The sequence below is a fragment of the Dermacentor silvarum genome, chromosome 8, assembly GCF_013339745.2.
Source record: "Dermacentor silvarum isolate Dsil-2018 chromosome 8, BIME_Dsil_1.4, whole genome shotgun sequence".
Lineage (NCBI taxonomy): Eukaryota > Metazoa > Arthropoda > Arachnida > Ixodida > Ixodidae > Dermacentor > Dermacentor silvarum.
This window is the reverse complement of record NC_051161.1, coordinates 57,773,392-57,791,235: the sequence shown is the minus strand read 5'-3', so window position 1 is coordinate 57,791,235 and position 17,844 is coordinate 57,773,392. Positions and strand designations below refer to the sequence as shown.

Below are 17,844 nucleotides of genomic sequence, written 5' to 3'. Positions count from 1 at the left end.
TAGCTGGCGTAAATAAAAAAGAAAAGTCGTAGTTTTGCCCGAAAGGCGAACCATCGATTGCGATAAAATTAGTGAACAGATAAAGGATAGGAGTTTTATCGGCCGTATAAACTTGTAAACATAGGCTTAAAAAGCATGGTGTCACGCACGCACAAGCATACGTGAACACATACACTCGATGACCGTGTAAACTCGCCGTCAGAACGCTGGAGTGTGAAAGCGCGCGAATTGATCTTCGTGTTGCGTGGTGAACTGTGTCCCCGACGCAGGTGGCTTTCAAGATACAGCGGCCCGGGCGGGCGCCGGGGCCGCCCGGAGTAGAAACCTACCCCCGTCCCCTTCTCCTTCCCCCGGAGCCTTGCGCGTGAGGGAAGACTGCGCGCTCCCTTCCCGCTTCCCTCCCTTGCGTGCGCGAGGTTGAGCCGCGATCGCCGGCTCGCACGCTTTCACTCGCACATACACGAGATTTTATTGCCCTTGGACTTTATTCGGAACCTCACGGCGACGGCAGAAATGCGCCTGGAGTGTCCATGTAATTGCTATCGCAATAAAAAAAATTTCCCGACGATTACGATACTCCCTAATGCAAAATTTGAGCGCCGCTCTATAGGTGTTGTCATTTCGCGATATATGGGCTGGCGTGGGCAATCTGTCTCGTGCGGGACGTTGCAAACGGAGCCAAGTGTGGCGCGACTGCTTCGCTAATCTGGAGATCGCGAGAGCCAGCGCGTGGGTGACGCGTGGGCGCGATTTACAGCAGCCGCCGCCGACAGATTCCCAGACGACGCGCGCTACTCTGGCGCCATCTCGTAGCCATCGTCGCCGCACTACGCTTTTCTTCTCACGCTTTCGCCATATCCTCCTCCGCTATCCGCCTCATGCTTCCGCTGCACCCCCACCGCTTTCCTCCTCGCCGTCTCTCATCCCCCGCTGCACTCCGCATTCGCTCGGTTACGAGTGCCGACGCAGTAACGAGCGCCTTAGCTGCATGCGCTCTAAAATGAGCAATAAATGACTTACCAAAAAGCGCCCTGTGTAGTTGGGTGGATGAAGTTTTGGTAAAGTTCAACGCATATGGTTTCGGTGCACAGCACGTACAATGATCGAACATTTCTAACTCCTAAATACGTGCTTGCCTAAAGAGTTAACTTATGGGGCTTTACGTGCCAAAACCACGATATGATTATGAGGCACGCCGTAGTGCCTCCGGAATAATTTGGGCTACCTGGGGTTCACGTACTTGCACATGTCAAGAAACGAAGAACTTAGTATGGTTTTGTCAGAGTTGAACAATAAACTGTTGCGGTTAGGAATTTGAAAGAACTGCGCATGCTTGGAGGAAGCACATGTCTGCAGAAACATGTCAGAGTGGAGTTGATAATCTTCGTCAATCATCCCAGGAATTTTCACTTTCAGCAACACTTCGGATACCATATGTGTGGAAAGTGCTGGAATATATTGGGACTAATCTTCCTCGCTGATAATCAAGGTAAGCTTCACTTCGAGTGCTCTTTAGCACCTAAACTTCCTTTTTCCACCCACATTCGGTACAGCACTGAGAAAATGAAAGCAAGAAAAAAAAAAAAAAAACTGCAATGTGTTCTGGGCACCGAAAAAATTTTACCATCAATTTTGCCAACCAACACTTTGTCATCATTCTTGCAAGTGTGTCATTCACAGTTTTTGTTCAAGGCAAGCATTTGACAAAATGCCGCTCTAAAAAGCCAATTGCAGACTTGACTCCAACCAAGAACTTTAGCAACCAGCATTTCTGAGCCAATTTACTCTTTCTTTCAGTGGTGAATTTGTCGGATGTGCGTTTAAGCGCTCTATCTGCCCTCCCAGTGCACATGGCTGCTTGTGAAAACTACATAAACATTGTTTATATTAAGCTTAGTTTATATGGGTTAAACTTTGTAGGAAACTTAAGGAGTGCTGATTACAGCTCGGGCTATGTGGAAGTAGGTGAGAGACTAATTATAGGAAATGGAGGCCAAAGCACAATGAAAAAAGTCGCAATTTCGCCCGAAAGGATCACCCGATAGCGATAGCAAAGTATAGACTACACTAAGTAAGGTACATGTTTTATAGGCCCTATAAATTGCAGTAAACATTCCCTTGCTTAAAAAAATTTCAAGCATGGTATATGTCCCGCACGCACAGCTTAACATGAACAGATCTCACTTGATGCCCACGAGCGCTCGCTGTCACAACGCTGACCTGAATCCCAGTGAACCACAAATATCCATTGGATGTACCACAAAAGACCAAATATCCAAGACATTTAACGACGTCCAGTTTACATCTATAGTATGTTCGACTAGTACGTGGCAGTCAAGGGTCATCCAGAGGACGTCTAATGTCCTTATGATTTGGACATCTCTTGCACATTCAAAGCTCTCGTGCATTGATCGTACATTGTGCGTTATGAGTCGATGCACGCACTATGCCGCAGAAATACAAGCAAATTGTCTCTAATGCCTAACAATGGGAAGCTAGGAGAGCAAAAGCATTAAATTAATTATTTTGCAATTTAGCACGACCTTTGCACGCACTGTTGGAGATCTAGTAACGTTGCTGCCGGACACCGCGCGCAAAAGCCAATACTTTCGCCATTTTTTCGCTATGCTTTCGGTCTCGGTCACGTCATTTTCTTTCTCATACAAAGATGCTTTATTTTTCAGTTATATCTATTAGTACATTGTTGAAAATAAGTAACCTTTAACTTGCTGATGTATTACGACAGTTTATAAAAAAAAAAAAAAAAGAAGCTTGAACTCGCAATAGCTTTGACTTCGCATCGCCACTGATATCAATTCAGCAACACGCGCCTCGATGCAAGTGCGCAGCAATGTTCCGCGCGCGAGCAGCGTGTGCTTTATTGGTGTCTTTTCGACTTTTGTGCGGTTGACCATGGCCCAAGTACGTATATACTAGGCAGAACTGTACAGTTGCGTGCTGAAATTTAGAGCTGTGCTTCTGACTGCTATTTGTGGTACGTTTGTTCGCCTTGCGGAGCGCTTACGGGAATGTTCTGGAGGCAATGTTTTGATGGTTAATTTTCGCACATGTTTGTATCGCTTGGTTTCCAGCGTTCCTCTTCAAGTGTCAGGGATATTTCTCATTTGCAATGCCTATCTCTAAGTCTCTGGCAGCATTATGTTATTGGCACTTTGTGATCTGAGAAGCTGCCTGACCAAGTTGCCTATCAAGATGAACATTCCATCTCTGGATTCTGCTTGCGTGGAATTTATTTTACCATATATTTTTCAATGCAGCTAGAAAGTACTGGCTTTCTATCTTGAATCCGGTGGCCCCAGAAGCAGGTGCTGGCAAGCAGGCCATGCACTTTTGGTCATTAATTAGTATGTGATACTACCTCTTACTAATCAGTTTTATTCTTTTAATTGTAATTGTGGCACTGTGCCTACTAGTAATTTTGTGCCTACTCGTTACTTGTGTTTTAATAAAGTTTAATTTTCAAGAATCTGTTTTTGATTACGTTTTTTTTTTTTTTTGATCCGCGTTTAACCTGTTAGTATACAGCGAGAACATGTAATGAATAATTTCATACATGTGCATGGCTGGGGGCCAATCATTTTTGTAATAAAGCTTTATCAGTTGTATAAATAAAAAAGTAACATTGGTATGACATTGTGAGTTTCACTGGTGTTCTTTACCTAGTGCTTACTGAACTCACTATTTTTCATTTATCCATTGCAGGATTTGTAATGATGCATAATGATCAAAATGCGGATTTACGGTTTTCTTAGCATAGTTTTCGCATTTTGATGAGCGCTAGAACTATATATAAAAGTTGACAGTCACTTTAGCGAACACTGAAGAGGATGAAGGCAGAAGCCTGCGCACTCACGAAGCATTAATTAAATTATTTGTCATTCGCATGCGTTGTTACTTCTATTGTTTTCTCCTACCAAAGTTGTGGGCTCGAGTGCCTTAATTACCTGTGCCTTAATTAACTTCGTCATAATTAACACCAATGGTTGCGGGCTCTACTCCCACCAAAGGTCGAGGGTTTGAGTGCCTTAATTGTATCTATTAACTTTGTCTTAATTAACACCAAAAGTCGTGGGTTCGACTTCCACCAAAGTTCGAGAGTTCGAGTGCCTTAATTAACTCTGCCGTAATTAACTTGCCTTAAGTAACTTCGCTCTAATGAACACCCAAGGTAGTGGGTTCGACTCTACCTTCACCATGTCAATTGGAATCCAACTTGGAGATAATTTGGAGATGTGGCCGGTTCGCCCATATCTCCAAGTGGTTTCGACTCCCAACAAAGGCCGTGGGTTAGAGTGCCTCAATTAACTCTATCTTAATGAACTGTGCCTTAATTCGCTTCGACCTAATTAACACCAAAGGTCGAAGGTTCAATCCCCAATTTTGGTGCCATTGAATTTTGGTGCTGCGACGCTGGACATCGGATTTTTCGACCATTGAGCCATCTAAGGATTTCACCTTAAGTGTTGCAGTTTATATTTTCACATTCACACGTTTACACGTTAACAAAACATTTCAAGCAAAGTCACCAGCTACATGCCGACAATGGGGGTAACTGTGCCATTAGTGTGCCTCAGCAGATGTACCATCGAGGACAAATTAAATGCGAACAGCGGAGTGTGTGGCCGAAGAATAACTAAAGGTATACGGTGTATGTCGTCGGCCAGTCGTTGTGCACGTGCGTGGGGATGTAGTTCTCAAGGAAGAGTGCAGCGCTGCTCGCCCTATTGCGATAAACGTCACCCGTATTTTGTCCGAAAGTTGTTTTCTCATCTCTCCTCGGGCAGTGCCATACCCACCTGGCAGTACAGTGTTATGGTGACTAGCACCATCGCTACATCTGTAGCGTGATATAGCTGGCATGCACCCAGCTTGCTAACGTGCATTGCTTTGCTTTTGTTACCACCATCAAAGCTGCCAGTGTCTAATCGTAATTTGAATAGCACGAAAAATGTATTGCATTGGATGCGCAACAACAGTGCTAGCCACCTTAAAAGTAATCACAGATAGGAATGGCACTGCAATGGCGGGGTGAGAATACAAGCTTCCAACAAAATACAGGTGACGTAATACGCACTAGGACAAGCAGCCCCGCACTCTGCATCGAAACCACATGCATGTGTACAATCATCGCTGGCCGACGCCACACATTGTGCTTTTAGTTACGTTTTGGCCACACACTCTGCTGTTCGCTATTTCATTTGTATTCAATAGTACATCTACTGTGGCACTCGCAGGTATACAGCTCATTATAGCGTCAGCAGGAAAGATCCACTAGATGTTCTATGGACGTCCTGCGTCCCAAAAAGAACATCTATTAGAGGTTACTTATGTCCAGCTGCGACATCCTTTCAACGTTAGAGCAACGTGATCTGGATGGGACTTAGATTATCCATGGTACGTCTTTGTAATGTTGTTTGGATAAATATAGATATCTATAGGATGTGTGCAATGTCTCAAACATGATGTTCTATGGACATCTATGGTACATTAATGGTCACTGGGATATAGCGCCGGCAGCGGGGAGTGCGTACCCAGTGAACCATTAATGTACCATAGATGTCCATAGAACATCATGTTTGAGACATTGCACACATCCTATAGATATCTATATTTCTCCAAACAACATTACAAATACGTACCATGGATAATCTAAGTCCCATCCAGATCACGTTGCTCTAACGTTGAAAGGATGTCGCAGCTGGACATAAGTAACCTCTAATAGATGTTCTTTTTGGGGACGCAGGAGGTCCATAGAACATCTAGTGGATCTTTCCTGCTGACGCTATAATGAGCTGTATACCTGCGAGTGCCACAGTAGATGTACTATTGAATACAAATGAAATGCGAACAGCAGAGTGTGTGGCCAAAACGTAACTAAAAGCACAGTGTGTGGCGTCGGCCAGCGATGATTGTACACATGCATGTGGTTTCGATGCAGAGTGCGGGGCTGCTTGTCCTAGTGCGTATTACGTCACCTGTATTTTGTTGGAAGCTTGTATTCTCACCCCGCCATTGCAGTGCCATTCCTATCTGTGATTACTTTTAAGGTGGCTAGCACTGTTGTTGCGCATCCAATGCAATACATTTTTCGTGCTATTCAAATTACGATTAGACACTGGCAGCTTTGATGGTGGTAACAAAAGCAAAGCAATGCACGTTAGCAAGCTGGGTGCATGCCAGCTATATCACGCTACAGATGTAGCGATGGTGCTAGTCACCATAACACTGTACTGCCAGGTGGGTATGGCACTGCCCGAGGAGAGATGAGAAAACAACTTTCGGACAAAATACGGGTGACGTTTATCGCAATAGGGCGAGCAGCGCTGCACTCTTCCTCGAGAACTACATCCCCACGCACGTGCACAACGACTGGCCGACGACATGCACCGTATACCTTTAGTTATGCTTCGGCCACACGCTCCGCTGTTCGCATTTAATTTGTCCTCGATGGTACATCTGCTGAGGCACACTAATGGCACAGTTACCCCCATTGTCGGCATGTAGCTGGTGACTTTGCTTGAAATGTTTTGTTAACGTGTAAACGTGTGAATGTGAAAATATAAACTGCAACACTTAAGGTGAAATCCTTAGATGGCTCAATGGTCGAAAAATCCGATGTCCAGCGTCGCAGCACCAAAATTCAATGGCACCAAAATTGGGGATTGAACCTTCGACCTTTGGTGTTAATTAGGTCGAAGCGAATTAAGGCATAGTTCATTAAGATAGAGTTAATTGAGGCACTCTAACCCACGGCCTTTGTTGGGAGTCGAAACCACTTGGAGATATGGGCGAACCGGCCACATCTCCAAATTATCTCCAAGTTGGATTCCAATTGACATGGTGAAGGTAGAGTCGAACCCACTACCTTGGGTGTTCATTAGAGCGAAGTTACTTAAGGCAAGTTAATTACGGCAGAGTTAATTAAGGCACTCGAACTCTCGAACTTTGGTGGAAGTCGAACCCACGACTTTTGGTGTTAATTAAGACAAAGTTAATTAAGATACAATTAAGGCACTCAAACCCTCGACCTTTGGTGGGAGTAGAGCCCGCAACCATTGGTGTTAATTATGACGAAGTTAATTAAGGCACAGGTAATTAAGGCACTCGAGCCCACAACTTTGGTAGGAGAAAACAATAGAAGTAACAACGCATGCGAATGACAAATAATTTAATTAATGCTTCGTGAGTGCGCAGGCTTCTGCCTTCATCCTCTTCAGTGTTCGCTAAAGTGACTGTCAACTTTTATATATAGTTCTAGCGCTCATCAAAATGCGAAAACTGTGCTAAGAAAACCGTAAATCCGCATTTTGATCATTATGCATCATTACAAATCCTGCAATGGATAAATGAAAAATAGTGAGTTCAGTAAGCACTAGGTAAAGCACACCAGTGAAACTCACAATGTCATACCAATGTTACTTTTTTATTTATACAACTGATAAAGCTTTATTACAAAAATGATCGGCCCCCAGCCACGCACATGTATGAAATTATTCATTACATGTTCTCGCTGTATACAAACAGGTTAAACGCGGATCTAAAAAAAAAAAAAAAAAACACGTAATCAAAAACAGATTTTTGAAAATTAAACTTTATTAAATTAACACAAGTAACGAGTAGGCACAAAATGACTAGTAGGCACAGTGCCACAATTATAATTAAAAAGAATAAAACTGATTAGTAAGAGGTAGTATCACATACTAATTAATGACCAAAAGTGCATGGCCTGCTTGCCAGCACCTGCTTCTGGGGCCACCGGATTCAAGATAGAAAGCCAGTACTTTCTAGCTGCATTGAAAAATATATGGTAAAATAAATTCCACGCAAGCAGAATCCAGAGATGGAATGTTCATCTTGATAGGCAACTTGGTCAGGCAGCTTCTCAGATCACAAAAGTGCCAATAACATAATGCTGCCAGGGACTTAGAGATAGGCATTGCAAATGAGAAATATCCCTGACACTTGAAGAGGAGCGCTGGAAACCAAGCGATACAAACATGTGCGAAAATTAACCATCACAACATTGCCTCCAGAACATTCCCGTAAGCGCTCCGCAAGGCGAACAAACGTACCACAAATAGCAGTCAGAAGCACAGCTCTAAATTTCAGCACGCAACTGTACAGTTCTGCCTAGTATATACATACAGTACTTGGGCCATGGTCAACCGCACAAAAGTCGAAAAGACACAAATAAAGCAAACGCTGCTCGCGAACGGAACATTGCTGCGCACTTGCATCGAAGCGCGTGTTGCTGAATTGATATCAGTGGCGATGCGAAGTCAAAGCTATTGCGAGTTCAAGCTTCTTTTTTTTTTCTTTCTAAACTCTCGTAACACATCAGCAAGTTAAAGGTTACGTATTTTCAACAATGTACTAATAGATATAACTGAAAAATAAAGCATCTTTGTATGAGAAAGAAAATGACGTAACCGAGACCGAAAGCATAGCAAAAAAAATGGCGAAAGTATTGGCTTTTGCGCACGGTGTCCGGCAGCAACGTTACTAGACCTCGAGCAGTGCGTGCAAAGGTCGTGCTAAATTGCAAAATAATTAATTAAATGCTTTTGCTCTCCTAGCTTCCCATTCTTAGGCATTAGAGACAATTTGCTTGTATTTCTGCGACATAGTGCGTGCATCGACTCATAACGCACAATGTACGATCAATGCACGAGAGCTTTGAATGTGCAAGAGATGTCCAAATCATAAGGACATTCGACGTCCTCTGGATGTCCCTTGACTGCCACGTACTAGTCGAACATACTATAGATGTAAGCTGGACGTCGTTAAATGTCTTGGATATTTGGTCTTTTGTGGTACATCCAATGGATATTTGTGGTTCACTGGGTACTGGCTCTCGCTTCACCATCTGCGAAAACCCAGTGAACCATTAATGTACCATAGATGTCCATAGAACATCATGTTTGAGACATTGCACACATCCTATAGATATCTATATTTATCCAAACAACATTACAAATACGTACCATGGATAATCTAAGTCCCATCCAGATCACGTTGCTCTAACGTTGAAAGGATGTCGCAGCTGGACATAAGTAACCTCTAATAGATGTTCTTTTTGGGGATGCAGGAGGTCCATAGAACATCTAGTGGATATTTCCTGCTGACGCTATACTGAGCTGCATACCTGCGAGTGCCACAGCAGATGTACTATTGAATACAAATGAAATGGGAACAGCAGAGTGTGTGGCCAAAACGTAACTAAAAGCACAGTCTGCGGCGTCGGCCAGCGATCATTTTACACGCATGTGGTTACATGTACAACCACATGTACCACATGTACATGCATGTGGTTTCGATGCGGAGTGCGGGGCTGCTTGTCCTAGTGCGTATTACGTCACCTGTATTTTGTTTGAAGCTTGTATTCTCACCCCACTATTGCAGTGCCATTCCTATCTGTGATTACTTTTAAGGTGGCTAGCACTGTTGTTGCGCATCCAATGCAATACATTTTTCGTGCTATTCAAATTACGATTAGACACTGTCAGCTTTGATGGTGGTAACAAAAGCAAAGCAATGCACGTTAGCAAGCTGGGTAGCATGCCAGCTATATCACACTACAGATGTAGCGATGGTGCTAGTCACCATAACACTGTACTGCCAGGTGGGTATGGCACTGTCGAGGAGAGATGAGAAAACAACTTTCGGACAAAATACGGGTGACGTTTATCGCAATAGGGCGAGCAGCGCTGCACTCTTCCTCGAGAACTACATCCCCACGCACGTGCACAACGACTGGCCGACGACATGCACAGTATACCTTTAGTTATGCTTCGGCCACACACTCCGCTGTTCGCATTTAATTTGTCCTCGATGGTACATCTGCTGAGGCACACTAATGGCACAGTTACCCCCATTGTCGGCATGTAGCTGGTGACTTTGCTTGAAATGTTTTGTTAACGTGTAAACGTGTGAATGTGAAAATATAAATTGCAACACTTAAGGTGAAATCCTTAGATGGCTCAATGGTCGAAAAATCCGATGTCCAGCGTTGCAGCACCAAAATTTAATGGCACCAAAATTGGGGATTGAACCTTCGACCTTTGGTGTTAATTAGGTCGAAGCAAATTAAGGCATAGTTCATTAAGATAGAGTTAATTGAGGCACTCTAACCCACGGCCTTTGTTGGGAGTCAAAACCACTTGGAGAGATGGGCGAATCGGCCACATCTCCAAATTATCTCCAAGTTGGATTCCAATTGACATGGTGAAGGTAGAGTCGAACCCACTACCTTGGGTGTTCATTAGAGCGAAGTTACTTAAGGCAAGTTAATTAGGGCAGAGTTAATTAAGGCACTCGAACACTCGACCTTTGGTGGAAGTCAAACCCACGACTTTTGGTGTTAATTAAGGCAAAGTTAATTAAGATACAATTAAGGCACTCAAACCCTCGACCTTTGGTGGGAGTAGAGCCCGCAACCATTGGTGTTAATTATGACGAAGTTAATTAAGGCACTCGAGCCCACAACTTTGGTAGGAGAAAACAATAGAAGTAACAACGCATGCGAATGAGAATGACAAATAATTTAATTAATGCTTCGTGAGTGCGCAGGCTTCTGCCTTCATCCTCTTCAGTGTTCGCTAAAGTGACTGTCAACTTTTATATATAGTTCTAGCGCTCATCAAAATGCGAAAACTGTGCTAACAAAACCGTAAATCCGCATTTTGATCATTATGCATCATTACAAATCCTGCAATGGATAAATGAAAAATAGTGAGTTCAGTAAGCACTAGGTAAAGCACACCAGTGAAACTCACAATGTCATACCAATGTTACTTTTTTATTTATACAACTGATAAAGCTTTATTACAAAAATGATCGGCCCCCAGCCACGCACATGTATGAAATTATTCATTACATGTTCTCGCTGTATACAAACAGGTTAAACGCGGATCTAAAAAAAAAAAACGTAATCAAAACAGATTCTTGAAAATTAAACTTCATTAAAACACAAGTAACGAGTAGGCACAAAATGACTAGTAGGCACAGTGCCACAATTATAATTAAAAAGAATAAAACTGATTAGTAAGAGGTAGTATAACATACTAATTAATGACCAAAAGCGCATGGCCTGCTTGCCAGCACTTGCTTCTGGGGCCACCGGATTCAAGATAGAAAGCCAGTACTTTCTAGCTGCATTGAAAAATATATGGTGAAATAAATTCCACGCAAGCAGAATCCAGAGATGGAATGTTCATCTTGATAGGCAACTTGGTCAGGCAGCTTCTCAGATCACAAAAGTGCCAATAACATAATGCTGCCAGAGACTTAGAGATAGGCATTGCAAATGAGAAATATCCCTGACACTTGAAGAGGAACGCAGGAAACCAAGCGATACAAACATGTGCGAAAATTAACCATCAAAACATTGCCTCCCGAGTATTCCCGTAAGCGCTCCGCAAGGCGAACAAACGTACCACAAATAGCAGTCAGAAGCACAGCTCGAAATTTCAGCACGCAACTGTACAGTTCTGCCTAGTATACACGTACTTGGGCCATGGTCAACCGCACAAAAGTCGAAAAGACACAAATAAAGCACACGCTGCTCACGCCCGGAACATTGCTGCGCACTTGCATCGAGGCGCGTGTTGCTGAATTGATATCAGTGGCGATGCGAAGTCAGAGCTATTGCGAGTTCAAGCTGGTTCAAGCTTCTTTTTTTTCTTTATAAATTGTCGTATTACATCAGCAAGTTAAAGGTTACGTATTTTCAACAGTGTACTAATAGATATAACTGAAAAATAAAGCATCTTTGTATGAGAAAGAAAATGACGTAACCGAGACCGAAAGCATAGCGAAAAAATGGCGAAAGTATTGGCTTTTGCGCGCGGTGTCCGGCAGCAACGTTACTAGACCTCCAACAGTGCGAGCAAAGGTCGTGCTAAATTTCAAAATAATTAATTAAATGCTTTTGCTCTCCTAGCTTCCCATTGTTATGCATTAGAGACAATTTGCTTGTATTTCTGCGGCATAGTGCGTGCATCTACTCATAACGCACTATGTACGATCAATGCACGAGAGCTTTGAATGTGCAAGAGATGTCCAAATCATAAGGACATTCGACGTCCTCTGGATGACCTTTGACTGCCACGTACCAGTCGAACGTACGATAGATGTAAACTGGACGTCGTTAAATGTCTTGGATATTTGGTCTTTTGTGGTACATCCAATGGATATTTGTGGTTCACTGGGAATTGTGATTATGCGACCTCCAACTAACACTATGCGTGCGTGAAGACAGCGCACATGAAGCCACCAGCCATTTTGGCTACCCAGCATTGGCACCCATCGCAGATTACCTCCATGATCGGGCGCGCGGGCCGCATATGCGCTGTCGCGTATGCGCAGCCACGGCCGTGATAGAGTAAGAGACGCACGTTGCCTGCACCCCTTAGCGGGCGCATGGACACATTGCCGTACGATCATATCCCCCCCGCCCCTTCGCATGCGCGTGACCTCTAACATTGGGCGCGCATCAAGCCGCCATCCTTCTCGACTCACCCTCACACACACAGCAAATGGCACGCGATCTTACTGCACTTAGATTTTATACGGAACATTATGGCGACGCCGACCGCGAAAATTCACTTGGAGTGTCCATATAATTGCTATCGCAATAAAAGGTGCGTTGACATCTTCAGTTTGGTAGCCATCGTCTTCACCATTAAGTGTCGGGTAACGTAATCTCGGGTGACACAAGTGCCATTCTGGCACTTCTATAATGCAGCAGAGCAAGGGAAGAGCAGACATAGGCCTGCAAACTGAACTTTTTTCACTAGATGGCTATACCCAATACATAATACTGGTGACTTCTTGGCCATTAAACATATGAAAGGTAAAAAAAAAGTTCGCGCAGGTGCTAAAGCAATGCTCCTGCTAAATTTTTATGCATGTATATGGATCCTGTAAAGTCGCCACACATTTTTTTGTGGCCCCTAGGTGTGCAAGGAGAGAACTTAGCACCTCTGGCAAATTTCACTAGTGGCATAGGAGCCATAATGGCTCCCATACGTTTGAAAACTACTAGGTTCTTGGCTGGTGTTTTATCAGGTTCATTCACTCAGTTGCTGCCCTCGTGAAATGTGTTGGGGCATGCAAGAATCAGCAGACAGAGAAACAGGTATACGCTTTAGGGGCACCTGTAATAATCCCATTTATAAACATAGGTACATTCATTGCACAATGTGTCTAACAGCAGCATACGCATCCAGTCAAGCTTTCCAAACCCACAAAGTAAATAGGAATGCTTAAAACCCCATTGTCTTCTCCAGTACCAAGCACATACAGTAGATGTAGACATTACCTTTTTGCTAGAGTTTAATTGTCACATGATGCATGCTAAAGGTTCACGTTTAATCAAGCTATGCTGACATTTTGCGGATCCTGGTGGACATTGTTACTTTTCAAGGTGTGGCATCAGCACTCATCTTAGCCCATACAGACAGCCTCAAGTGAAATGTAGTACCTTGTCATTTGCTTTGAAATTGTAAAGGCAGTCAAGTGACATGGCACATTGTGCACCACAGGTAATTCAACTGCATGAAAAATACCTTCAGCACCGTCTTGTTTTTTACCGTTTACAGCATACTATATGTAAATCTGAATTTCAGTAGTCCTTATGTTCAAGATTCATGCTCATTGTTGTGCTGCACAATACTTTGCTGTGCCTTCAATTGGGGCGCAAAGGAGAAAGATAACTCCGACTCTCATTGCATATATATCTGGGGTGTGTCCAGTACTTTACACACTCCAACAAGCAATGCGAAAAAACATGCAAGCAAAAATTGCAACACAAACAAACAAGGACCCCGCTGACACTAGGCCTAGGAAACCAAGCTTACACCATTACAGTATACAGGCATCAACATGATTTTTCTTTAAAACATTTAAATGTACAGGCAATATACATGACTGCTAAGAGAAGATGCTGTGTTCAAAGGCACCTGCTCTTGCAAATCGAAACAAGGCATCCCACAGAAGGTACCATGTAGTCGTTTCGAACAAGTACACCATGAAGAGCTCACACAAATGGTTTACTTCATAGCATGGCCTAAAGTCAGACCTTTGTAACTTTGTGGTATCCCTCACATTGTGCGGGTCACAGCAAAGTCCTAGCTCTTCAATCAATGATAATCTGTGGGTCCTCCAAACATTTGAACAAGGGACCTGCAATGCAGGATGGCTGACATTACCACAACCATACAACCATGTGATTACGCTCCAAGTAGTCTCTTTTCAACACAAGATGCCACCATATTGCAACATAAAATGAAAGGTGCTCATCTATGTCTCAACAAATCTTTCTACATCTTTACACTTTAGTCATTTTAAGCAAAAGCTGGCTTGGAGAGACTGCCAAGTCCTCTTGCTATTCCATTTCACATGCAGCTTTTGATCCAAGGTTGGCTAATAACAGCGTTGAACAACATTACTGTATTTGAACAAATATGATGCAATTGAGAACTTTTGACTTCTTGGAAAACAGAGTAAAAGAAATTATTATGATCACAACAAACAACCAACCTTTCAGCATAGTAGCATGGTGTGCACTCCACCAGAGAAATGCATGCCTGTCATGGACAACCTTCAGACATACGACACCCGTGCAAGCATGCCATGCAGTACGAGATAGAGCCATGAAAACCACACTGTCCTTGAAGACCTGCACCCACTTCATGCTTGTAAGGCAGTCTTTTTTGCGAGTGCATTGACAGGTTCTTTTTTTCCTGTACAGCCTATTTGCCTGGTGGTTTAGCTTGCCACACAGTGATGTGCAAAATGCACAGGGGGGAGAGGGGGGTTACTGGGCTATATTCATGCAAATAAGCAAGCTGTAGAGATGGGCCCTCTTGAGCACAGCATCTAGTCCCATGCTTTCCAGTGGCCGTAAAGAAATTTCATATCAATATTGTGATGTATACACCCAAGCTGTAGATACAGAGGAGTTAAAATGCTATTAGCCTGCCACCTGACGTTTTGTATAAAACATTGAACAAGCACAGAATTAACCGACAAAAAAAAAAAAAAAAAAAGAAGAAGCTACTCAAGTTTACTGCAGTGCAGGAACAATTGCTGAATTTATAGCAGTGAAAGAAAGTGAACCACACAAGGAGGGACCTGCTACCATTCTATTTTTACTGCATTCAAGATATTCCACATCTATTTATGCATTGTTTTCCTTTTCAAGCAATTTACACTACAAAATAAACAGCAAGAAAAAAGAAAGCACAAACGTTATGCCAAGCAGTATGGTGCCAAGCGTGAAAAGGTTAGCCAGGTTGTCAACCTAAATGACAGCCAATAAGTTGTCTTAGGATTTAGTAGAACATGCAACTTTATTCCAATATAGCATGCTTTTACACATAAAAAAAAAAATTTTTTTTGCAGATGTACAGTTTAAATGAGCATGTTTTCCCATGTGGCGTTATCTTGAGCACAGCACAAAAATGCAACTAAAGCTTGGAATAAATCATGCACACTTGGCAAGCTACAAAAGCAGAGCTGGGCAAGCACTAGAACAACAAATAACCAGCATTACCTATATTAGCCGTGCAAGCTGAGGTCGACCACTGTAAGCTCATAAGGGCAACAGATTATGATGAAAGAAATGGCTGCTTCTGTGTATGTTCTGCTGGTTCTGCAACTCCTATTTTCAGAACAAGCCACCAGCCAAATTCCTTTGTCTACAACTAAATAAAATCCTTTTTTCAGTCTCTGCAAAGAATACAATGACTGACACAGTAGACGCTCTTTAAAGGGGCCCTTGAACACTTTTTGAACATGCCTAGACACTGCTAAATACTACCATAAACACCTAAGCTAAATTATACCCCTGCACATGCGGAAAAGAGCCAACAATATTTTTTTCATAAAGCACACTCACCATTTCCTGCAATTTTAACAGCGGAGCTGTTTAAGCCGGGCGTAATGTGTCAACCGCGAACAGAAAATGTGGGCCGATCCTGGCGGTAGTGCAGAAAGGATTAAAGCGCAATGGCACATACCCATGTGAACTAGCAAAGCTGAGCCTGGCTAAGTCTAGCTAAGCACGGTTGGGACTACTTAACCTTAGTCTGTCATCGATAGCCAATCGATAGCTAATCGATAATCGGCAAATAATAAATTCCGGGAAATGCTGGGGATGCCTTGGTAGTGCTTAGCCTAGCCCAAATACCTGGCCAATGCCTTGCGATAGTCAATTGATAGCCAATCAATAGTTCATCGATAATCGATCAATAATCAATAAATTCCAGAAAATGCTGGGGATGACTTGGTAGTACTTAGCTAGCCCAAAAGCCAGGACTAGCTAGGTGCCCATCAGCTCCGTTGTCTCTTTATCATTGTGCCTCCAGTGCAAGCTACGCTAATTTTTTTTTTTGAAGACCCCCGTCATTTTTTTTGGTAGCTGTGACACACCAATAAACACGATGGCTAGTGGCCGGATTCCTTTAGATGTCACAACTAAGCAGTGCCTCCGGCCAGCACCAAGAACCAAGATCTCATGAGCGATTCAGAATGGTGCTATGTAGTGACAAAAAACAATATCGCAGTGCTGAACTATGGCATCAGGTGTTGTAACGAACCAATCTCAAAAGCCATGCTGATAGCTAGGCACACTTCAATGGTGAGTGGAGCAAGTGACACTGCTCCACATTGGCACAGCTTCCAACACAGAATGAAAAGGTAAGGAAGGTTACAAAGGTGTGCCATGGGCGGCATTTGATTGTTGACGACTACAGTTGTATGAAGTGCAATACTTCTTTCAGAAAATATTCCCACATAGAAGGTTCTTTATTACCAGACACATTCCACACCTTTATTCTAAAGAGTGCTTAGGGCCCCTTTAGGACAAACATAAAAATAAACTTGAGAAATTTGTCTGATACGTTAGAAGTGTGAAGTGCGTTGCATCTGTAAGAACCCGAACGAAACTCCCCAAACTAATGTTTCACTTACCAGTGGATTCAACTCTACAGAGGTAGTCTTAAAAGGAGTCTACTATATTCCCTCTAAGTTGACTTACACCGGACATCAATGCTGGTGTCTTTCATATTTTGTTTCACATGTGCTATGCAGCTTAGGCCCTTGATAGTGCTAGGCGTATAACGTGTGCCATACATCATAAAAGAAAAAAAGCTTTATTCTGCTGACTATGTGACATACGACATGGGTGATGAAACAACACTGAACAAAGGTGCCAAAATGTAGGTTGCTTCCATTAAAGAATTGTAGATATATATATATGTATATAATAAAAACAAGGAATAGCCACCAAGAAATTCATTAACAATTCTAACACACATACAGACACTCACATCTGTGCATCACAGGCGCTTTATATATTTCTTTCTCTTAGTAAATGGACATGACGAAAGCTCTGGGTACATAGCATAAGGGCTTGAACACAACATACAAAACAAAAGATAGAAAATGACTCCAATTGACCTCTAGTCCACAGCAGCATAAACTTATCTGCTTTGATACCAACCAAAATGTCTACACAGAGAACCTGTCCATTCACTACATGAGCTTCTACAACAAGCTGTATTACTATTCTCTATAAACTGTCTGCTACAGCTTGCTCCTAAAGACTTTTTTCCTTAATGAGCGACTGGAAGACAGTCTTTGCGTTTTGTGCCCACAACACATTCCATAGAGAGAAGGCAAGAAAGAGGAGCGGTACTGCCAAAACTGGGAACCTAGTTCACACACAAATGGTACCCCGTGGTACCCCCTACAGGGTGTACCATGGACTTGGCAGCTCATGGTACTCTCCATTGCAAGGTACCACAACAATCACATTGA

The 17,844-nt window shown here is 43.0% G+C and overlaps 1 long non-coding RNA gene across 4 annotated transcripts; it reads right to left on the bottom strand.

Moving 5' to 3' along the window:
• Window positions 1-5,559: 5,559 nt before the first annotated feature.
• LOC125947510 (uncharacterized) lies at window positions 5,560-11,272 on the bottom strand. 4 transcript variants are annotated; one of them, XR_007468345.1, is made up of 3 exons: window positions 11,086-11,272; window positions 9,800-10,933; window positions 5,560-6,415 (listed from the first exon to the last, which is right to left on the bottom strand). It is a non-coding gene; the product is annotated as an uncharacterized LOC125947510 (long non-coding RNA). The 4 variants fall into 4 exon arrangements; XR_007468347.1 differs by having other exon boundaries at window positions 5,560-6,956; window positions 10,349-10,933; XR_007468346.1 differs by having other exon boundaries at window positions 5,560-7,049; window positions 10,434-10,933.
• Between the last annotated feature and the right edge of the window lie 6,572 nt (window positions 11,273-17,844).